At 42.2% G+C, this 24,605-nt stretch overlaps 2 long non-coding RNA genes across 2 annotated transcripts in view; one reads left to right on the top strand and one right to left on the bottom strand.

The window, feature by feature from the left end:
- Positions 1–12,831, bottom strand: part of LOC110260242 — a 126,507-nt gene extending 113,676 nt beyond the window's left edge. The window contains exon 1 of the long non-coding RNA XR_002343173.1: positions 10,442–12,831. This is a non-coding gene — a long non-coding RNA (uncharacterized LOC110260242). The remainder of the gene's footprint in view (positions 1–10,441) is intronic.
- Positions 8,994–10,443, top strand: LOC110260241. Its single transcript, XR_002343172.1, has 3 exons — positions 8,994–9,529; positions 9,974–10,017; positions 10,353–10,443. It is a non-coding gene; the product is annotated as an uncharacterized LOC110260241 (long non-coding RNA).

Consider the following 24,605-nt stretch of genomic DNA (forward strand, 5'->3'; position numbering starts at 1 on the left):
TGCCGGCCTACACCACAGTCACAGCCACTCCAGATCCAAGCCATGTCTGTAACCTACACCACAGTTCATGGCAATGCTGGATCCTTAACCCATTGAGAGAAGCCAGGGGTTGAACCTGTGTCCTCATGGATACTAGTCAGATTTGATTCCTCTGAGCCATGATGGCAACTCCAACAGTCAGATTCTTAACCCGCTGAACCACAATGGGAATCCCAACTAACACCAATTTCTGATGCACATGAGTCATTATACAGACAGCTTCTTGTCTACCCATTATTTCTACCCTATGTGTCAAATACGCCATACTGCTAGAATGGGATTTAAACAGGCAGTAACAACTAACTTCCTATGTAGACAAAAGTTATTGTGGCACCTATGAACCATGACAGAGTTTGCATTTTGGACTGCATCACTATTCCAAGGCTCTTATCAACTTGTTACTCAGGTGGACCAACATGGAAATACTCTTCTCCCTGGTCTTCAGGCTGTAAGGCAGCCCAAGATGCTCCATAAAGCTCTTGGAGCAGATTCAACTCTAAGGCCAGTTCAAGGTCTAGATTTGGATGGCAGTAGTAAGAATTTTATCTTAATTTCTAAGCAAGGATCCCTGGGCTTTGGAAATTATTGGTTCTTGATTTAAAAGCTCATATATTGTTTTCCCTGGGTCAGTTTGTACCTGCTAGCACTTAGAGGAGAGGAGGGATAATTAATTGGTATCCAGGAGGCCAGCAAGCTTTACACTGGCAATTTCTAAACCAGCTCAAATTTCACTTCCTGAGACAGTTTCCTTCCTTTTTTTTTTTTTTTTTTTCTTTTTCTTTCTTTTTTCCTTTTTATGGCCACAGATACAGAAGTTCCTGGGCTAGGGGCTGAATCAGAGCTGCTGCTGAGGCCTACGCTACAGCCACAGCAACACTGGAGCCTTAACCCATTGAGTGAGATCAGGGACTGAACCGCATCCTATGTCAGGTTCTTAACCCACTGAGCCACAACAGGAACTCTGAGAGACAGTTTCTTTATGACCCAGGACAAAGGAAAACAGAGTCAGAGTGAACACTGAATTCTTTAGTTTAACTCCTCTCCCTAAACACCACAAATTCTGCAGTTGAAAAAGCAGATCCAACACAGTCTAGAATATCTGACACATCTTATGGGTCATCTGGTCTCTACTTTTCTCCCAAGGAACAAGAGCAAGATTCTGCTAAAGAAAAAAACAGAAGAAATATGGGAAGAGAGAAAGTTAAGAGCCATATAACCTTATAGCCACACAGCTATGTAAGGGAGAAAGTAAATTTAACCTCAGCAAAAATAGAAAGGCATTGGAAATGATACGAAAGGTGGATGGTCATAGCTGGGGGCTCTAGAAGGAATGCACAAACTGAAGAGGAATCCAAGACTCTCTGAGATCCAAGTACATAACACAGAAGACAGCAGGCTGCAGTCCAGCCAAAGCACAACCAGAAGGGTTTTCTGAGCCACACAGCTGGAGAGACCACCAGGTGTCAGTAAAAGCTAGAAAATTAAATCAAATAAAAAATCAAATAACTTGCCTAAATTTACACTAGGAGATAACATTCTATACATGTTTTAATAATTTTGAAAAGTAATAATAATGGATTAGCAAATACAGAAACTCACAAAATTAAATCAAAACAAGGTTTTGTTTTTTGTTTTTTTTTTTAATGCACACCATGGTAAAAAGAACTCCCACCAGTTTTTCTCATGATATCAGAGAATTTCTATTTTGGTTAATCAATGCCACATTGGAGGAGGAAGAAACAATGCTTCCTACTAATCAGAGATACAGGAAATGGAAAAATTATTTTAATCAACTTGGCCATCAGATGCATTCCCACCTGGGAACAGCACAAGCATCGTGTGATATGGGCAGCTGTTGGAAGATCACAGCTTTTGATGAATTCCAAGGAATTTTAACGGGCGTTTCCACTCTCTCCATGGTAAAAATCTTGCTTCAGATTCTTACTGACAATTGTATCAATGGCTCTGCCTATTTAGGGAACTGCCTCTGCCACAAAGACCAAGTAAAAATAATCAACTCCCCCTCACTTCCATGCAACCTAAAATAACCATGCCTAGAACAGATTGTCATCTCCCAGAAAATTTCATAGTTTTCTACCTCAGCAATCAATGTCATCCTGTGGGAGCCTCGCATGTACTTTCCCATATTCATTAGTATCAGCTATCTCTTCCTGCTTCAAAAATAAAACTATCCCTGAAGAAATAAAAACCATTATTTAATACCGCTTTATGCTTGTAAGACCACATTTTCATTCACATTTGATATTAACAGCAATCCTGTTGTGTGGTTAAAATAATTCCACACCCATTGTACAGATGAGGAGACTGAGCTAAACAATTAACCCAAGTTGGCACACTGGGTTAACGTCTCAGCATCAGCTTCCCACTTGTAATCTTTCTGATTCAGTTCCAAGAGCAAATAAAAATAAAGAGCCATGTGCTATTAAAAATGTTTTGGATTCCAGAGAAAAGTACCATATAAAGATAAAGAGACAAATGTGGTTATCCAACAACAACAAAAAAAATTCAATACCGTCAATTAAAGCAATTTTTGTCAAATTCTAGCTAAGTATATTAAACTTGTCATAATTCCTATGACAGGCCATGATAGAAAAGAATATAAAAATAAATGTGTGTGTATCTACACACACATACATACATATACAAATATATGTATAAATGACTCACTTTGCTATACAGCAGAAATTAGCATAATATTGTAAATCACCTATACTTTAAAATAATTTAAAAAACAATTAACTTGTCATGACACCATACTAAACCACTGTAAACAAAATAGAAACTATATCTATATACACACATGTGTGTATCATTAAAATATTTTCTTTCTCCGTGTCTTTGACAGGAAAAGGGTGGGTTGTAAGTCAAACTCACTTCATGTTTGCTTAAAATGGTTAAATTGTATTTTAAAATTTTAAAACAAAGAAAATGAAGTAGAAAAGTAAAGTTACAGGGGTTTGAGTAGGAGCCCTAATAATATAAACACTTTATCCTCCCGAGTTCTGAATTAACTGAGTTAAACAGAAGTCAGGCGGATGATACTCAACACATCAGCTTTACATGAGCTGCTGGAGAATGTGATTTGGGGGGAGGCAGCAGTGGTCCTTAATGAGGTACCCTGAGCAGATTTACCCAGAAGCGGGACCCAAGGCAAGGACTGGACTGCAAATAGTTAGTTGATGTGGGAATTAATCCAAGCAGAAGAGTGAGGGAGTGAAACAGGAAAGGGAAGAAAGTCAGTAAAGAAAATATTCTCAAGTCAGCTACCACCTTGGGCAGCCTGCAGTCAATCCAGCTCGGGAATTCCAAGAGAAAGCAGAGAACACAGCGGGGAAAGTTACCTCAACCTAGTGTCTCTGAAACCAGTACTTTATTCATCAGCTCCCACTCCATTCTAGACTGAGAGCTCCCTCTGGGGACATCACCTCTAGGGCACTTCCAGCTTGTCTGGTGCGTGGGCCAAGCATGTTCCCGTGACCAGGAAAAAAACACTAAGAAAGAACAGGTGTAACAGGCAACCCTCTGCCTGTGGAGGTTAAGGCTGGGAGAAGAGAGATGGGGTACCCACAGCTTTCACTACACCCATCAAGCTGTGGGCAGCACAGGCCAACCTCACCATGTGACCAAGAGCAGACCAGACCTTAGGTTTTCCTGAGCCAACAAAGAGAAAGGAACCAAGCCATGTGTGTTCAGAAATTCACAAAACTCACCTCAGTCAGTCAGTCACTCCTCTACTGAGAGGAATAAGCAAGGGGGCAAGAGAGACAAGGGGTGAACTCTGATGGAGCTGGGGGCAAAGCTCCCCCTAACCCCACACACAGTGACAGTGCTGGGTCAGCTTTATAGCAGGAGGGAGGTATCTAGAAAAATTACCTAGAATGTCTTCACTCATCCTTTTAACCTCTGGTTACCAAAAAGAAATCCCAAGAAAGCTACTTTTTCTGGTTTGACTTAGGTTTCACTGAATTACCAGCACATTTCAACATAAGGGCCAGAAGAATAATTTGGGCACTAGAGATCCAAAGCAGGTATATTTAACAGTGTCACCTGGCATAAGAATTACTTTCAGACACACACACACACACACACACACACACACACACATATATATATATATTTACTACCCAATTATTGGGTAAAAATCAGTCTACTTTAAAATATTTTTATAAATCCCAGATAGCAACTAAATCGACTTAAAGAGGTGAGAAATAAATAGGCAAAAATAAATACTACCAACAGGCAACATAGCCTACTATAGCCTCCTATGTAACTTGTCAGGAAAAAAGAAAAGTTTTTATAGGGTTATACCATACTTATGCTAGGACCTAAATAACCACTAGATGTGGCAGAACAACACACACCATCTAATTTTTTTATTAGAAAAATATTTTATATTTACATGAAAAATTTATGGCCGCCTCATGTGTGTATATATATGTGCATATAGACACATATATGTGTATAGACATATATACACACGTAGGCTGTTTATTTATATGTTTATGTGTATACATCACTGAGTTACTGAGTCGAGATTAATTGCTTTGGCAATTTTCAGTTCGTGGGAAGATGAAACAATCCCATGAGAGACCCCATGGACACGCCCTAGCTGAGCCCCTCCAACACAGCACCATCAGAGATGAGACTGTTATAACAAACTACTACCTGAGGGTGGTCTGATACACAGTAATAGGGAACCTGAAATAGATCTTTCGAAGATACAATCTCCTTCAACTGTATCAAGAAAAAAAGGGTTAAAAGACATAGTGTATTTGTCTAAAAAGACTCACTGTGTTTTAGAAGGATTTTGGCAACGCTGGAGCTCAATGACGTCATCATTCTTCAGGCTTCCCCCTCCCCTTTAATCTAAGGGCTCTCACAGCACTTTTTCTTATGCAAAATCTCAGCTGTCAAAATTTTCATTACAAAACAAGTGAAACACCCCTTGCTGATCCCTCAGTTTGCAAATTCTAGTGGTCTTCACCTTCCAAAGGACAATTTTTGAGGGAGAAAAACTACAATGACTAAGGAAATGCATTTTATTGGAAGGCAACAGCAGCAAAAGGGTCATTTTCAACACAGCATTCATATAAACATCACTGGCCTCTTTTGCTGGTGTGTTTTTTTTTTAATTAATTAATTTATTTATTTGTCTTTTTGCCTTTTCTGGGGCCACAGATTAGAGGTTCACAGGCTAGGGGTCTAATCAGAGCTGTAGCTGCTGGCCTATGCCAGAGATATAGCAAAGCAGGATCCAAGCCACATCTGTGACCTATACCACAGCTCACAGCAACACGGGATCCTTAACCCACTGAGCAAGGCCAGGGATCCAACTCACAACCTCATGTTCCTAGTCAGATTCGTTAACCACTGAGCCACGACGGGAACTCCTGCTGGTATGTTTTAAAGCCTTGTGTCAAACATTTCTGGGTGGTGCTGTTTCATCACCACACCAGGTGTTTTACTTATGGAAAGGTAAACTGCATGCAATTATCAAGGATGCCTTTCCTCCCAGATCTACAGGATCTACATGTGCAGGCATGGAAGCAGCCTCAGTAACAACAATCACGGTATCTGCAAATGGCATCAATCCTCCCTTCCCAGGACAGTAATCAAGAGGGGGTGGGTGGCAGCCAGCAAGCAGAGTGAGAGGAGCTGAGGATGGGGGACAGGTGGGGAGGAAGTACTCAGACACTAAACACCTGAGTTAGTTTCTTTTTTTTTTTTTTTTTTTACCTTTTAGGGCCGTATCTGTGGACAAATGGAGGTTCCCAGGCTAGGGGTCTAATCGGAGCTGTAGCCACCGGCCTACGTCAAAGCCACAGCAATGAGGGATCCAAGCCACATCTGCAAACTACACCACAGCTCACGGCAATGCCGGATCCTTAACCCATTGAATGAGGCCAGGATCAAACCCACAACCTCATGGTTCCTAGTCGGATTCATTTCCACTGCGCAACATGGGAATTCCGTCCTTTTTTTTTTTTGCTCACCTGAGCTTCTAACTCAAAGTATGATTGACAATTTCTCCTTAGGTCCCTGGAAGCTCTCCTGTATGGGAATTAATTTTGTCACATATGCTGGAAGTGCCCCTGTGGCACAGCCAGTTAAGGATCTGGCATTGCCACAGCTGTGGCAAAGTTTGCAACTGCAGCACGGGTTTGATCCCTGGCTGTGAAGTTCTGTATGCCGTGGGCACAGGCAAAAAATATATGTGTGTGTGTGTGTGTGTGTATGTATATGTGTATATATATATTAGTCATATATGCTAAATACAAACTAAGTGACCTGGGTACTCCTTCCTTCAGTACAAAAAATGAAAACAGCTTCACTGTCAGATTATTGCCTGAGTATTTGATTGGCTCCGTAGATCTAGAGGCCATTGCTCCAGGTTTTTATATTTACATACGGCCTTTGACTCCAGGCCAGCTCTGCCCTCTATAAAAGTACAATACAGAAATATGGTCAGAAAGTACTCTAATAGGGAAGAACAAATCTGACTCCATATTCCATCTGTTTCTTTTACTTTAAGTTTTGTTTTCTATTGCTTTTGCTACAAGTTCATCACTAAAGGGATGGTGCCTAAGTATACAGAACAACCCATCTCTGAAACCCTGCCTCCCATACCTGAGCTTGAGCAAAAATACCTTTGTTTAAAGGAAACATCCTGACCAGGCCCACCTGTAGAATGGCTGTAGGAAAGAAATACTGGCAACAGCTTTTTTACTTTACCTCCTCACTTTCCCCTTTGTTCTATGAAAGAAATATCCAAATCCAGGCAAGGTGGTTGAGAGACTAGCCCACATCTTCCCAGACTGTTGGGTTTCCAATAGAGGCACTATTCCTTGCCCCAGCAACTCATCTCTCAATTTATTGGCCTGTTGCGCAGCGGGAAGTATGAACTTGGACTCAGTAACAGAACATTATTGGGTTCAGTCACTCTGTAGATCAACTCCTCATTCCTCCTACCAACCCAGGGAACTTACTCGACTCCACACTACCGTTACTTCCTAAAAGAAGCATTACAGCTAGATGTTCTCATGTCACACTAAATTAATGAAATGACAGAAGGGTATTGAATAAAATGTATGCATTCTCAACAAATGCAGTTCACGTGACCATGGCTTTAATCGGTGGCATAACTCAGCAGCAAGGTTTCTCAAGTCCAGTAGCACATTCAAATCACATAAAGGGCTTTTTAAAAATGCTGCTGCCAAGCCTGCCCCAGAGCAGTTATATTAAAATTACTGGGAGGAGTTCCCATCGTGGCGCAGTGGTTAACGAATCGACTAGGAACCATGAGGTTGCGGGTTCGGTCCCTGCCCTTGCTCAGTGGGTTAACGATCCAGCGTTGCTGTGAGCTGTGGTGTAGGTTACAAACGCGGCTCGGATCCTCTGTTGCTGTGGCTCTGGCGTAGGCCAGTGGCTACAGCTCTGATTCGACCCCTAGCCTGGGAACCTCCATATGCCGCGGGAGCGGCCCAAGAAATGGCAAAAAGACAAAAAAAAAAATTACTAGGAGTGAGGCCATGGCATTGGTTTTAACATTCCTCATGATTCTAATGTACAGCTAGGTGAATTTCTGCTTTGTATTCTTTTCATAGACAATAAAACATTCTAGGTTTCAGAATCAATGTTTTTAATGCCCTCTGATATTTTAAGGCTGACCATCCTTGCTGTTTACCTTTAATTATTGCTACAGTTAGTACTGCAAATGGCCATAAGTCTTTATTAAAAGGAAATTTACTGGTTAAGAAAAAATGGAAGACTGAGAAAAGGGAGAGCTCTTAGAGGAACTGTTGCCTGAAAGGAGAGATTCTGTCCTCAACATTACTCCACGTCTGGTCATTCTCCCTAAAGATTTAGCAATTGTTTTATGTAACCCAAATAAAGCCAGGTACCCACTAAATCAGAATTAGCATAATTCTATAGCCACAAAGCCAGCACAAGAATCTCTCCAAAAGGACTTCACAAAGAGTCTAAGTCTTTACCTCTATTTCTTGAAAAGTGAGGAAGAGAAAATTATACAGCATAGAACATAGTAAAGCAAGCTTAAAAATATCACCTTACCCAAATCCTTGATAGCAGAATAGCCAATGTCTCTAGTACCTCCTCCCTTCTCTTTCAAAAAACACCCTGTCTCTCAAAAAGTGAGCCTATCAGGATTTTCCAATTCTCTCTCCTCCTTTTCAAATTCATTATTTCCTCTCGAAAATAGCTTTCTGTTACTATAATAGTCACTGCTATCTTTAACATAATCCATAGCTCTGTATCTTTTAACAGCATCCATAATTTTTTATTCTTTCCTTCTATAAATAGCTTTGGATCTAATATTTCAGTCACTGTTATCTTTAACACAATCCATAAATCCAGAGCTTTAACAGCATCCATAATTTCTTATTCTAGTAGTAAAAACCCTTTTTCTCAGGAAATCACCCCTTCTTTCTTAAAAGTATTTCAAATGGAGCTGAGCAAACCTTTCTCTGGGGTTGAGTGCAACACCTGGCCCATTGCCTGCAATCCATACAATCTAAGGTGAGCACAGGTCAACCAGGCCAGTTAGAGGCAATGGGATAATTTCAAGACCAAAGGCTTTATCGTTCTTCTGAGGATACCAGCCTTAGGAATACTTGCCCAAAACAAATTTAAGTCTGAGAGTGGAATCAACAACAAGGAAATAGAACATGGGGGGTGGGGGAAAGAAAGTGCACCTGGGTGTGACTTCACTCAAGTAGGTTAATCCCAAGCCTACTCAGCTTTTGATAGACTCCAGCTGCACTTCTAGAAGGATGTACCTGATTCCACAAATGAAAGGAAAACTATTTTAAAGTATATCGAGTTAGGTTTCTACCACTTGAAACTGAAACGTTGTATGTAACACAGAAACTAGTATTTGGAAACAGGATTTATAAATAAGAGTCCATAACATGGAATTGGTTGACCTGTGATATGGTAGATGGCAAAAACGGAAACCTCCATCCTAAGAAGTTGGAAGTGTTTGCTACAAGGTGGTTGATCTCTAACACTTGGGGATATAGAAAACATGCCTAAGAAAGCTGGAATATTGGAAATTTTGCAGAAAACCTCTAGAATGTAGGGACATATTGGTTACTCCTTGCTGCCTTCACTTAGCTCCAGCAAGAAAACAAATTTCTTTTACAAAGAACTTCCAGGCACACTCACCCTTCTGGAAACAGAGGGAAGAAAATAAAATCATGCTAAGAAAGACCTTTTCCATGTACAAGTCATTGGAGATGACTTCAATTCTGTTCGTATTTTACTTGTAGGGTTAGAGATACTGAGTTGGATAAAGTTGGAATTGAAGCTAAACTGAAGTAGAAGATAAGAGAGCCAGAAGAATCAACAGCTTTCTCTCTCAGGCTTCTTTTAAACACCTTCACCTGTGAACTTCCTATTTGGAAAGGAGAAACATCAATTGCAAAGCAAAGAGCCAGTCCTTGGACCACAGGTAAGGGGCACAGAAAAGATGAAATGGAATATGTGACCTACCTGGAGACAGAGGCCAAACTGCAAAGTACTAAGTTAATCACTGGTCAGATGTGCTGAGCTCACTCTGGTGCCCACAGACCAGAATCTAAATGCACATGCCCTGATCTGATGAGATAACTAGCTTTATCTTTATTAAAATTGACTGGTGGCAAATAGGTCCTTAAACCTACTAAGCTTTTAAGGGAATTGTATTTTCAGAGAATCCTCAGTCTGTTGAACAAAAGTCTACACATATATTACTCGGAAGCTTTTATTGTATTTTTCAGTTAGCAATGTATTGGGAAGAGGTTCACAACATTGCCTGCTAGCTTAACCTTCTCCAACCTCTGCAAATAGTATTTCATTGTATAAAAATTTTATAATTTATCAAATCCACTATTACTGACCTCTGACTTCTATCCAGTTTAGAGACATCATCAAGAATGCGGCACAGGATACGGCGTTGCTGTGAGTTGTGGTTCGGATTGGGCATTGCTGTGGCTGTTTTGTAGGCCAGCAGCTGTAGCTCTGATGAGATCCCTAGCCTGGGAACCTCCGTATGCCAGGGGTGTGGCCCTAAAAAGACAGGGGGAAAAAAAAAAAAAAAAAAACTCTGCACAGAATATCCTTGACTGTACTTATGAAAAGAGGTTTTTTTCTTTAAAACTCAAACCTGATATGATGGGAAAGGGTGTTGTGACCTAGCTACCAACTTCTGGGAACACAAAGAAGTGTTTACTCAATAAATGAACTACAAGCTATTTTTATTAGCCATGAAATCTGTGCTTCCTTCCCAAATCTAGGGTCTCAGAAATAGCCTCCACAATGCATCAACCAAAGACCCCAGCAATGAAGAGCAAAGCCCCCTTGGAATGAGAATTTAAGACCTGACCTTTTGTGATGCTCCAGCGTTCACCAGCACAGTCTCCACACTTCAGTTCTCTTTTCCTTCCTGGATGGTTTTGTCAATGTTCCTTGGTTTCCTAATGTGCCAGCAGCATGTTTGTTTTTCATTTGCATGTGGCTTGCAAAGCTACAGAAGTGGGTGGGTCACAGGAACTCGGCGCTTCGCTTCCTTAGCAATAAGTACCACCATCAAAAGCACACATATGGCTCCCATTTAAGTAAATGGAAGGCACGTGCCTCATCTGGAGGACAAAATTGGCAAAACTGAAACAGCTGTAGCTATTGACCCTCTGTTTTGAATGGGTGCTACAGAAGGTGAATAGTTCAGGTCCCTTTTCTAACCTGCTTCTACAACTTCTTCACTGCAAGGTGGTCATTTCTTTCCACCTCTGTCCACGTATCCTAGGATTTTCCCCAGACTTTCCTTGGTTCAGTATTTCTTTCTTTCTTTCTCATTATAAAAGAAGAAACTTAGGTAAGCCATTTTGCACACTCTATAAACACCAGTGCCAAACAACCCCCTCTTCCAGTAGAACTAAGTAACCAGTTACTGGTATATTTTAGAGGGCAGTCAAACATTTTATTGGGGCAGTGGTTGAATGTAAGATTCCTTTTGCTTTCAAGGGTCTACGATTCATGAATTTATAGAGCTGAAAGTTAAAAGAATGGTCCAAACTTGGATGGAGGATGAGAAGTCATCACCATAGGAATGTTAGAGAAAATTATAAAAATGGGTGAGACTGACCCAGAAGAATATATGGAGTGTGGCCAGCTTTGGAGCAGCTGACCTCTAAAGCACAGATAAAGGGCAAGGAACCACCAAGACATAATCAAAGATGTAGGATGGATATCTGTAAAGTGGATGTTCCAGAAGTCAAGAGAGAGCGTCTTTGTCCATTCAGAGTGCTATAACAAAAATACCATACCATAAGTCACTGAGTGATTATAAACAAATAACAGAAATTTATTTCCCGCTGTTCTAGAGGCTAGAAGCCCAAGATCAAGGCACTGGCAGATTCAGTATCTGTTGAGGATCCACCTCCTGGTTCTTAGATGGCTGCCTTTTCACTGTGTCCTTATCTGGCAGAAGCGGGGTGGGAAGTTAAGGGTACCTCAAGACCTAGTCACCTCCCAAAGGCCCCACATCCTCACTCTATCACCTTGGGGGTAGGACTTCAACAAATGAATTTTGTGGGGACACAAACATTCAGAACACAGCAGAGAGTTTCAAGAAGACTATTACCAAAGATACGAAGCAGAGTATATATGTAAGTTGCAGACTGAGAAGTAACCACTTAATAAAAAGAATTAGAAAAAAAAAATAAAGAAAAGCCGGCCAAAATTGTAGAAAAGTAGTAGTCTAGAAAAGGGGAAAAAATAATAGCAGAATAAGAAGAGACTTTCCTTTTCCCATCTTTTGGATAAAAACTTTCTCTGTATCTCCCTACAGAACGTAGCATGAGATTAGCAAAACATTTTCCCATGCAATTTGGATAGGTTTTAAGTTGGACAAAAGATGTAGCCTTAAAATAAAATACTGATTGTCTTTCTCAATTTTCAAGGAAAAAAAATGAATTTAAAGGATGATGGGTTCTCAATAGCAAGTTTGTCTCTCATATATTTACAACCCACTTTTGGCTTCTGTTCTGCACTTCTGTTATCAAGTACTCTCAAGTACAAGCTGCACTTTAGTGAGATGGTAGAAAAATGAGGGGAAAAAAAGCAATAAACATTAAAGAAGGAAACCTAGGAAGAAGCTAGCCATGTTGCTTTGGTGACTTTTTAATTCAAACAGGTTTGTTCAAGCGTGATTTTATGTTATAAACTTTAAAGTTTGTTCTTCATTCACATAATAAACTCCCCTTTCTTCATGGTGTTCTGAGAAGTACCATGGAATCTGGGCCCTCTATCTCCTGAATGAATCTGAGAACCATGGGCCTAAGCCATTAATTTGCATGAAGTAAGAAAACAAACTTCAAGATCATCATTTATGTACATTCTTGTGGCAACAATAAGAGGAACAACTGAAAAGGACCTGAGGGAATGATTTACTATTTACCACTTACAAGTCTTGTCAGAAGTCTCACAGTGAGTTCAGGGTGGACACTACCTTCTAGAGTGAAAGCAGCTCTCTCCTTGGGGCCTAGATGGAGAGGATTATTGCCAACATTCTGGACTGGGAAGTGAGACCACTGAGAGAAATTGGAGAAGCTAGATAATTGGAGACAAAAACCGGTATTTTATCAAGTGCACTGTTTTGATTCTCCCTATTAATCTTCTCTCTCTCTCTTTTTCTTTTTAAGGCCACACCTGCAGCATATGTAATTTCCCAGGCCAGGAGTCGAATTGGAGCTGCAGCTGCAGGTCTACGCCACAGCCACAGCCACATCAGATCTGAGCCACATCTGCAACTTAAGCCATAGCTCACAGCAACTCTGGATCCTTAACCTGCTAAGCGAGGCCAGGGATCGAACCTGCATCTTCATGGACACTATGGTGGGTTCTTAACCCACTGAGCCACAATGGAAAGTCCATATTAATATTCTCAAAATAGCACAAGTGAAATATTTGAATTGTCTCTAGATTCCTTTGCGGGTCTGGATTCTGGTTTTTGAATGTTAAACCACTATTTAAATGGAGTGGCATGAGTCTTTGGGTTCCCAGGGGTCACATCTAGCATGTCACGCCCATTCAAGGTCACTCTGAGACAGGGCTCTGGGTTTCACTTCACTCAATTCCTGAGCAGAGAACTTTCCTCCAAATGATACAGTGGTACATGTGTTCTCTTTGCCTATTTCCCACTGCCTCTGAGTAACTACATCCTTAGCAAATACCTCTGACCTCTTACCTCCTTTTAGCTCATTACACTAAGTTTAAAACCAAAAAGCTTTGTTTATCAGCAATGTTTGTAACTTACTTCCCTGTTAACCTGTGAAGGAATTGAACACATCTGGAACGAAGGTAATATTCTCTAAGGTCAGGCTTCAAGGAGACAGAGAAGGGAGTTCCCGTCGTGGTGCAGTGGAGGCAAATACGACTAGGAGCCATGAGGATGCAGGTTCGATCCCTGGCCTCGCTCAGTGGGTTAAGCATCCAGCGTTGCTGTGAGCTGTGGAGTAGGTCACAGACGCAGCTCGGATCCTGTGTGGCTGTGGCATAGGCTAGCAGCTATAGCTCAGATTCGACCCCTAGCCTGGGAACTTCCATATGCCAAGGGTGCAGCCCTAAAAAGCAAAAATAAAAACAGAAGGCAGAGCTAAGGGCATGATATTTGAATGCCATTGTCATGATTGGCTGAACAGAAGAGCTGATCTCATTGCTTGTGAACTCTACTATTAACTACCAAGAGGAGACTACCCAAAAACTATACCTGGAAGCAATTGGTCTCCCAGGCTTTGCAAAACTTGTAAGGACAAGGAACCACCAATCAAGTCTAAATAAAAAAAAAAAAAAAAAAAAAAAAAAAAAAAAAAAACACCTCCCCTTGGGATGGTGGTGCTGGATGAAAATCAGGGGCTACAACCCTCAACCCCCTCCTTCCTCAATGAACATTCTGCCCCTTCATCTGTGTGTACCTCCTGACCTGCTTGCCAAAGAAGCTCAGGCTACTCACCTGTCTGCCTGCTCTCCCTCTGAGAGCATATTCCCACTTAAATACATCCTCACTTTACTTTCTTGCAGGGGAAAAAAAAAGAACAAGGAACTAAAGGGCTTTATCTCATGGTGAAAAATTATTCCTGCATCACTCACTGGTATACTGTCATTTCCCACACAACCACCAAATGAGCTGAATGGACTCCTCATTCTGTCCACCTGTGGGAGAACTTGCTAGAAGAAAGAGTCATCCCACTCATTTACAATTCTGGACAGCCTTTCCCACGTACATGAGAAACTATTTCTCACAAGGCTGTTCTCAGCTGTTGCCTTTTCCTGACGCAAGTGTCAAATGCTCTGGCAGGTGAATTCTACATCCCTGTGGTGGCCTTGGGTGTTGGCACTTGTAAACCAGTATATTTCTGTCATCACTCGCCAGCCTAAACTCAAAAGAAAACTCCACGTGTATTGGAGGAAAGGCAGCTGCCCTTGTCCTTGGGGGAAATTTAATTATAAATGTTTGAGCAGACAACCCTAGCATGTCCTTTGGAGAATAATGGGGAGAGTTGGAAAGCTAAGGGGGCTCAGAAGAATGGAATCTTTAGAACCAGATACATGAATCTGACCAAGAAGCTTAAAGAGAGAGCAAGGTAGAAGGGAATGATGAAAGACCAGGGCCCATTCCACACCTCATTTTACCCAAACCTTTGTCTGATGCAAAGCCCTAACTGCTTCCTTTGATTCTGCCTGAAAAGGCACAGGGGTGAAATTCATTGCCAATACACTTTATGTTATAGAGACGGAGCAGGAACAAATTGGAACTGAAGGAACAAGTATATATATATACCTGTTAGTTGAAACATTTAATGCTTTACTGGAAGGCAATTAGGTGCCTTTTCTACTTTACCATATAAAAGAGAGTAAAGGAGTTCCCATCGTGGCTCAGTGGAAACAAATCTGACTAGCATCCATGAGGACGTGGGTTTGATCCCTGGCCTCACTTAGTGAGTTAAGGATCTGGTGTTGCCGTGAGCTGTGGTGTAGGTCACAGACACGGCTTGGATCCCGAGAGTCTGTGGCTGTGGCATATGCCGACAGCTGCAGCTCCGATTTGACCCTTAGCCTGGGAACCTCCATATGCCACAGGTGCAGCCCTAAGAAGACAATAAATAAATAAATAAATAAATAAATAAACAAATAAATAAGAAAGTAAAACCATCACTGGGTAAAAGCAATGCTTTATATGCTGAAAAGAATATGAAATATGAGAACCAAAAGTTACCTCAGAATAAAAATTTCCACACCCCTCATATTGAGTGAGGAAAGTAAGGCTCAGCAAAGTGAGTTCACCAAACCAGACTGCTGGTTAGTGAGAACAGTGACTCTGATGCAGCTATTTAGAAAAAAAAAAAATGTTTTTCCAGGCATGGTGCTGGGAACCTATGGGTACAAAGGGAAAGTAAACGACACTCTGAGTTCCTTGAGGTCAGGGACTGTGGTTTTCCAAAGGGAGGACCAAGAACTGTACATGTGTTACGAGGAGTGATGAGCTCATTTAGGTAGAACGTGCAGAGTGAAAACAGGAGATGCAAACACCCATCTCCTATGAGCATCTAAGAGTCCCTCCACATAGCCTACCCCAGTCAATCCCTTTAGAGGAAAAACTTAATCTCCGCAGCATTGATTACCCTGTAAAATCTTATAAAATGTCATGTTTATTACCAAAATGCTTTCAAATCTCACACTTGTATGTTGACTAGAAAGCAAATTTTGGTACATAGCCCAAATATCCCAGACCTCAGCGCCCAAGAGGTCACACTTCCCTTTTATATCTAAGTCAGAACAGGTGGAACCCCTCATCCTTCTGATGTGCCATCTTTTCCAGGTTTTCATAGTCCATTCAGGCTCAGAATGCTAATGGAATACCACATACTGCTGCGCTCACACACAACAGCAATTTCTTTCTCACAGTTCTGGAGGCCGGAAGTCCAAGATCAAGGCACCGCCTGATTTGGTGTTAGTGAGAACTTCTTGCTGGTTCATAGATATTTGTGTTTTCACTGTGTCCTTACATGGTGAAAGGGAGTGAGGGAGCCCTCTGGGGCTTCTTTTAAAGGGCGCTAGTCCTGCTCTGCTCCTAGGACCTCGTCACTCCTACAGACCCCACTGCCAAATACTGTCACTGTGGGAGGTAGGTATTCAACATGAATTTGGAGCAAGGGGCGGGGTATATAAACATTCAGTCTATAGCATAGGTTTTCCTCTTCTAACAGTTTCTTAATATCTGAGTATCATTTGTGTCTTCCATACACTTCCTTCACCACTCATCCAGTTCTGCATTCTGTGAGCTGATGCTTCGTGTCCCAGAAGAGCTACCCTCAAGTGTAGCAGAAGGGCCTCCCCTCCACTTTTCACAGCATAGCAGAAAAAAAGCTACTTTTGAGAAATAATGATGTAAATTATTCTAAAGGTAATTTGAAGATTCTGCACAGTGCCCAGTCCCTTCTAGGTCCCTTATAAACCAAGTTTATGTCATGTCCTCCACCCCAGGACATTGGCTCAGACCCAAGGGTTTATCTTGTACCCAACGGCTGCTCATGATCTAGGGCCCTCTGCATCCCCAGGTCTAGGCCAAGGGAACCCTGATCCAGAGAGAGAACAAAGTATTTCCCTCACCCTGTTCTAAGGCTCCTTTAGGAATGGATTCTTTCCAGAATGACTGACAATTGAAATATCCATTTCCTTCGGCTGTAAACCCACTCCTACTACAAGGTTGCAATCGAGCTGCTCACAGGGCATTCTAGGACAACTGATAACAGATTTCCCCAAGCCCATGTGCTTCAGCTTGGACTCAGCTGGCAGGACATCAATAGCCCAATGGAAATGAGATGATGCCAGCATTAGGATTCTTCTGTGACAGACAGCATAATGGCTTCCAATGATGTACACATCCCAACCCCTGGACCCTGTGAACATGCATGTCACCTTACATGGTAAAAGAGACTCTGTAGATGTGACAAAATTAAGGGCCTTGAGATGAGGAAATGATTCTGGATTATATGTGTGGGCCCAGGGTCATCACAATGATCTTTAAAGAATGCACTCTGGCTGTGATGTGCGGTAGACAAGAGTACAGATGAAAAGTCAGAGAGATGCCCCTCTACTGGCTTTTCGGTGGAGAGAGGGGTCACAAGCAAGGGAAGGCAGGTAGCCTAGAGAAACCTGCAGAAGCAGGAAATGGACATTTCCCTAGAGCCTCGAGAAGGAACACAGCTTGCCAACACCCTGATTTTAGCCCAGTGAGATCTGTGTCACACTACCAACCTATAGTCTATAGGATAATCAATTTGTGTGGTTTTAAGCCACTAAATTTGTAGTAATTTGTTATGGCAGCCACAGAAAACTGATTCCTTGTTCCTTTTTAGTCTCTCCGCATTAAGGATACAAAAGACATGGAGACACAGTTCTCATGTAGGAATACACTTAGTAATGTGTATGTATTACGCTGGTTACCCTGGTAATATCAGTTTATCTTGGATGCTGTGTATGGAATTTTGATAAGCAGCAATTCTGGGCTAACTTTAGTCATTCTTGGACTCAAAAAAAAAATGATCTAAAACAGTCAATAAAGTTGAAGCCTATTCGGAGAAATTTTAAATCAATTAGAAATAAATTCTCCAACTCGAAATGTCTCAATTTGGCAGTACTGACATTTTGGGCCAGGCAATCCTTTGCTATGGGGCTGTCCTGTGCATTGTAGGGTTTTTAGCAGCCTCCCTGGATGTGTCTGCTAGATGTCTGTAGCAAGCCTCCATCTGCGACATCCAAAAATATCTCCAGACATTGCCAAGTGTCCCCTCGGGGACAAAATCATCTACGGTTGAAAACCACTGGTCTATCCCAAAGGTACCTTGGGGAAAAACAAAAGAAGCTGTCTTATGAGGATCACTTTGCTATTTCAGATAGGAAAGTGTTGAGAAGCACACACTAGGATGATGGGTGTCAATCCCATAGGCCTTGACCTTCTCCATGCACGGAACACACAGTGTCAGGGATGCAAATCTCCTTCTCAAAGTGATCTAAGTGTTAGGGCCATCTTGGATCAGTTATCTGTACTCTTCTCCTCTTTTAATACAAGCTCCCTTTCCATGAGTCAATCGTTTTTTCCTGGCAAACTGACTTGGAAGGGCATTACACAGAGCTAGGCACGGTGGCTGCACTTGTAAGGACATGGCCCGACTTCTTAGGAGATTGGGCACCAACACCACCAACTGCAGGTGGCTTCAAGTTACAAGAGCACAGGCCAGTGGGCAGGAGGAGATGACACTGTAGAGTCACCCACTGAGAGCAGCGGGGACTTCAAACAGAGCTACATTAACCTGGGGTAAAGTTATTAGCTGGATCTTTTCTTTGAAAAAACATTTCCATTGATGTGGACGTCACTCATACACTCAGGCCCATACTCGCATTCCACGAACGAGATTTAGCTACTCTAACCTTAAGTGCTGGCATCTCAGGCTGCCACATGCACAAGAAATCAAAGGTTATCTATTCTTCTCAAAGATGGTAATGAGCTAAAAATAGGGAAGTGATTTAGGAACTAAACAAAGCAAGTGAGTTGGTTGTTTATAACCTGTGAATAAGCCAGGGTGGGAACTCAGCTGTCAACAATTTGAAAATGACGCCTTCAGCTAGAGCAAAGCGTAATCCATCATCACGATCCCGTGACATTAACCCAAGTTAATAAGCTAATGGAGCAGAGTGCAGGGTTCTAATCCACAGTAAAATAACTAAGACTGTGGGTGACATTTTTTTTTCTAGACCATCAGTAAGTTCAGCTGGTTCTCTTTTGTGGGATAGAGACTTTTTAAATTGGGGTTTTTCTTTAAAGTACATTTATGATGTTTAGTTGCCAGGTGTGGTGATAGTCTATGGAAGCAGTACTTGGGAATGGAAATAGTAAGTTAAAAGTGATAGATAAATGGGTTATGTTTAGCAGAGCTCTGTTCTGTTAGATGATTATTATAAATATACTCCTATAATTAATAACCACTATACAGTTAGAGAAAACATCCCTATTTCCCCGTCAAAATAATTAAATCCCATTTTTCTTTTAGATTGGAGTCAAGATTATGCCTCCATTACATTATAGATAAAGGCATTATGGCCACAACTTACAGATCTCTTTAAATATTTCAAGGTCTGTTATGTTAGAGCGGGGTTAAGTCCCTATGTGTTTCTCCAGAATGAGTTCCCACAGCTGGAAGTTCCAGGAAATCAGGTTTCAGAACAAAATACAAAGAGAAACCTCTTGGAGTTCCCACTGTGATGCAGCAGGTTAAGAGCCACCATTGTCTCTGTGGTGGGGCAGGTTCGATCCCAGGCCCAGCACAGTGGGTTAAGGATCCAGCATTGCCACAGTTGTGGCATAGGTGGCAGCTGCAGCTCAGATTCAATCCGTGGCCTAGGAACTTTCATATGCTGCAAGTGCAGCTGGGGATTGGGGGGGTCGGGGGGAAACAAGTCTTGCTATTGGTAATGAGAACAGCTTAGCTATAGACTAAGCTCTATTGGGAATCAGCTTTTCCTGTAGGGACTGCATCATCAATTTAAAAGGACAAGGATGAGAAGCTAGACCAGCAGCCCTTAGCACTGCCTCTTCACTGCCAAGGTCTACACTCCAGGACCTCGAGGTGGCCATCACCTAAGGCTCCCAGGTCCTGGGTTCTAGGATATCAGATAATTCTCCCAACCCCTAAGGGATCCAGCACAGCCCCCTAGAGCATCAGGGACAGGAGGCTTGAATGATTTTCTGTGTTGGAGCCACTAGTCATAGCTGAGCACAAGCTCTGTCAGAAGTGCAGGTCAGCAGAGAACATGGATGGCCCATCGCCCCCCTCTTGTCTGTCCTTCCTCCCCTCACCATCAGCAAACTTGTTTATAATCCAGTTAAGATCTCCCCAGTTAGTTAGGTCCCTTATTGATGTTTTGAAGCCTGTTCAACGTTTTGGCTCAGACCTGTTCCTTAAGTCTATTTATAAACTAACTGCATTCCTTCATTCAATAAACGTATGCTAAGGAGCTACTTGCAGCAGGCACAGTAGCAGGCATTGAGATTAAAGGTGTGAGCAAGATCAGGATGATCCCTGCCTTTCAAGGTGTTAACAAACATGGAAGATATGCAAATACACAAGCACTAGCATAAATGAATATAATAGGGGAAACAGAGCACGTGGCAGCAGCCACTCACCTGTTAGGGTGATGCAGGGCTTGTCAGAGCCACAGGCCTTTATGCTGAGGCTTGAGGAAGGAGAGGGAACTGGACCTGGAAAAGAATGAGTTCCAAACAGAGAACAATGGCCAAAGGCCAGAAGGCAGAAGAGCTGTTAAGTCTGGGGAAATGGGAGAGATGTCCGGGACCGGGAGATAGAGGACAGGCAGGCATCCCATGCAATGAGGCTGGAGAGGTGGGTCAAGGTCCTTCTGCTCCTTCCTGACTGCGTGTGGCCACATCAACTCAGTCATAGCAAGGATAAGGAAAGCACCGCCCCCAAGTGTGATAAAACAGCACACCCGATACCAATACCAATGTGCATCCATTCCTCCTGCAAACTCTGTCCCCTCCCACACATCCCCAGGTGCTGACCTGCTCTGGACATTTCCTCCACGCAGCCTAGAGGTGACATTGATGGTAGAGTCAGTGACTGTCCCTCTGCTCTGTCTCTCTACAGTTCCCACCAAAGGTTGCTAGGAAGCTCCCCGCCATCTCCCAGAAGGGGCCCACTGTGAGAAGCAGTGACACCACTGGTCACCAGGTCTACTGCCAGCCCCATCCTGTCCTGCCCTCCTGGGGAATTCCCAGTAGGCACACATGAGCAGGGACCTCCGTGGGATACACCCATCTGTCAGCATTGGGCACTTGTGGAGAGAGAGGGGTGTTAATGAGATAGCCATCCCCCCTATACTGGAAGGGTCTTCCTCTTTTCCTGTCAGGGTTGATTGGTAAGGACGTTCTGGAATGACAGATACTAATTTCATCCTTTTCTCCCCAACCCCCCCCCACCCCAGGTTGCATGATATGAGAGGGTTCAGAGAGGGTGTGGCGGGAACTGTGAGCAGTGCAGTATCTCCTCTGTAAGGAGGGTCCCTGCCCACCTCTCCACACCACCCAGCTCACTAATGGATGAAGAGAAGTCTACTCTGCTTCCCTCTTTTTTTTTTTTCTCTTTTTGCTTTTTAAGGCCGCACCCACAGCACATGGAAGTGCCCAGGCTAGCAGTGGAATCAGAGCAGCAGTCACCAGCCAATGCCAAAGCCACAGCAACTCCAGATCCAAGTCATGTCTGCAACCTACACCACAGCTCACACCAACACTGGATCCTTAAGCTTCTGAGTGAGACCGGAGATCAAACCCACATCACCATGGATACAAGTCGGGCTCATTACCACTGAGCCACAACAGGAACTCCTGCTTCCCACTCTTAATCGCTACCACTGGTTCAGCATCTCATGAGCGTGTGTGGTTTTCAGGCCCTCTTCCCCCCACTCCCCCCCCCGCCCCATTTCTCAGAGCAGACAGCTCTCCTGGGCTTTGGCATATAAAGACCCCAGGTTCTGAGTCAAAGGGAATCAACTTGGTTGCCAAAGATTCTTGGTAGGCACAGAGCGGCCATCTAGGGGTGACCACAGATACTAAGCTCTGGAAACCAACCTAGGGAAGGAAGCTGAAGTTTTATGCAGTTTAATGATGATTAGTTTGGTAGAATCTGAATTCTAACTGATTGATCATGATGCTCAGAAATGATTGTTTATTTGGCAGGTATGATCATGGTATTATAGATATATTAAAAATAAGATTTCTCTTATAGTGCAGTGGGTTAAGGATCTGGCATTGTCACTGCAGTGGCTTGGGTCACTGCTGTGGCTTGGATTCAATCCTTGGCCCAGGAAATTCTGTATGCCACGACATGCCCAAAATAAGAAGAGGAAGAGAGATAGATCTTATCTTTTAGAGAGACAGGCCAAGACTGAAATATTTTTAATAAAATTATGTTGAAATAAACCCCAGACACAAATAATCTGACAGTGGAAGGAGAGTTGGCTATTAGCTTATGATTTTTGAATCTGTGATGAAGACTCAGGGTACATGGAAGTTATTAGGCTATTTTCTCTACTTTGTCTGTGTTTGAAATTTTCCCTACTATGGCGTTTTAAAGCATATCCTTTGTAAACAGCCATATCCTTTGTAAACAGTCAAACTACTAGAAAGTTTTAAGACAACTGAAAGCCTCTACAAAGTCTTTAATAAATGGCATTTCATTAGATGAATAAAGATAGAACAAAGTCTCCACAGTGCAAATTAAACAGTACATATTTAATTCAGCAAATGTAAGATTGTTTTTGAAAGATCTTCGGCTGTGGATTATAGCTAAGTGATAACTTGGGCTCAGAAAATTAAAATTAGATCACATAGAAAGAAAAGAAAAACAGTAGAGATCTCAAGTATTATACATTCTCTCTTGGCAATAATACTAATAGATTTAACAGATAATCAAGACTGAATAACAAAATATTGAGTCCAGTTCTGCCAGAGGGCAGAGGCACAGTTCCAAGAACCTCCAGCTCTCCCAGTTTGGTTTCTGTGTAAATAACAGATAACATGTCAGAGTTATTCTTTCTATTCCACTGATAGCAGGTTTAGCCCCCCAAATGGACACAAGTTTTATTAGCAAGGGGATTAGAAATAACTTAGCTGGTTCAGATGCAGAGTTGTGGCAAAATTGGTGCAGAGATGTGGCAAGATTTAGGAAGTGAATCTGAACCCTCAGGTTAGCTCACAACATGGAAGAGAAGCAAAGAGAATACAGTGAGCTGGTCATGTCATTCTAACTTGAAATTTAGATGTCTGTCAAATCCACATTCTTAGTACTGAGTTCAATAAAAACGGAGCCAAGGTTTTCATGTCACACTTCAATGGCCACTGAGCAGCTGAATTAGCAGACAGATAGATGGCAGCCACTTGAGCATGTGGTCACTTGTCCCAGCCACTTTCAGGTAAGCTCAGAGTTTACAGTAAAGCTTTGAATCCCCGCTGGGTGCTAAGCCTTTGACCAGCATTATTGAATACAAACCTCCCGGCACTCATAATACCATCCCATTTTATGAACCAGGAAACCAAGGCCCAGAGAGGCTCAGAATGCTACCTGAGGTCCTCCAACTAGGACGTTGCTAAGCTTAGGTTTAAAGCCAGACTCTCTGATCAGTGAACTTACGTCCTTCACCACAACACGAGCCCATTTTACTAAATACAACAGAGACTAATAAAATATGTCAGAATATTATCTCTCCAACCTTGACCATTTAAATAAACACATACCCTTTTGCTGATTCATCGGGCAAGACGTCTAGCTCTGTCCTTTCTCACTGCATTAACCTCTAGCCCATTCCTTCAGGAGCTCATCAGAACTCCAGGCTGGGCTATGATGGAGATACCCGTACATTTAAAAGTAGCCATTTGCTTTTCTCACACACACACACACACACACACACACACACACACCAGCACCTCATGTACATCTCATTCTGGTGGGGTTCAACATTAGAGACAAAGGAAAAAGAATCCTGAAAAGGATGCCTATGATCATCAAAAATTGGGGTTAATAGAGGTAAACTATTACATTTAGAATGGATAAGCAATGAGATCCTACTGTATAGCACAGAAAAATCCAGTTTCTTGAGACAGACCATGATGGAAGATAATATAAAAAATGTCACTATGCTGTATAGCAGAAATTGGCACTACACTGTAAATCACTATAATAAAAAAAAAAACATAAAAAAACTCTGACTAGAATTCAGAAGAGAGCCCCATCTAAGGCAAAGCTGACTTAATTTGCCAGAGAAACTATTTCCTGCCTATGGAGGAATTAACGCTAGATCTGCACGTATGTGGCAAGATAGCCACACATGACTTGAAAAGGAGGGAGACAAAACGAGGAGTAACGCCATACAGCAGGGTGGAGTTTTAGCAAAAGCATTTGTCAACTGCACCTAACAGACGATCCTATCTGATACTTCACTCTTGGATGACAACAGGGATTACGTTAAGGTGGTATATGTGGATTATAATTTCATAAATCTAACAACAGGCTTTCTCATTTTCTGACAGGAAATATTTTGAATAAGGAAGAGAACAGGGGACCATGCAGAAAGAGTAAGCAGTACCTTCACATCCATACTGACTCTGATGCCATTATGGTAAACTTTGCTTGAGGTTACAGCCAGATTTTTTTTAAGTGCTCTCTTGTGTGCATGAAAGCAGATAAAAGTTTGGAGCTGCTCTGATACCCCTGAAGAATGAGCCTTAGGGTAAAACCTAGCTCTGCAGAAAGAGAGCCTCTAGCCCACTAAAGATTTTTCTGGCTGCTTACTTTATGTTGTTTGGATTTATTTTGGAATTTGTCCTTAGGTTTTTCAACCTATATCACAATATCATGCAGAGATTGCGAAGGATGTTGTTGATATCAACATTATAATTTCCAGAAAGATCTATACCT

Source organism: Sus scrofa, chromosome 4, assembly GCF_000003025.6.
Source record: "Sus scrofa isolate TJ Tabasco breed Duroc chromosome 4, Sscrofa11.1, whole genome shotgun sequence".
Lineage (NCBI taxonomy): Eukaryota > Metazoa > Chordata > Mammalia > Artiodactyla > Suidae > Sus > Sus scrofa.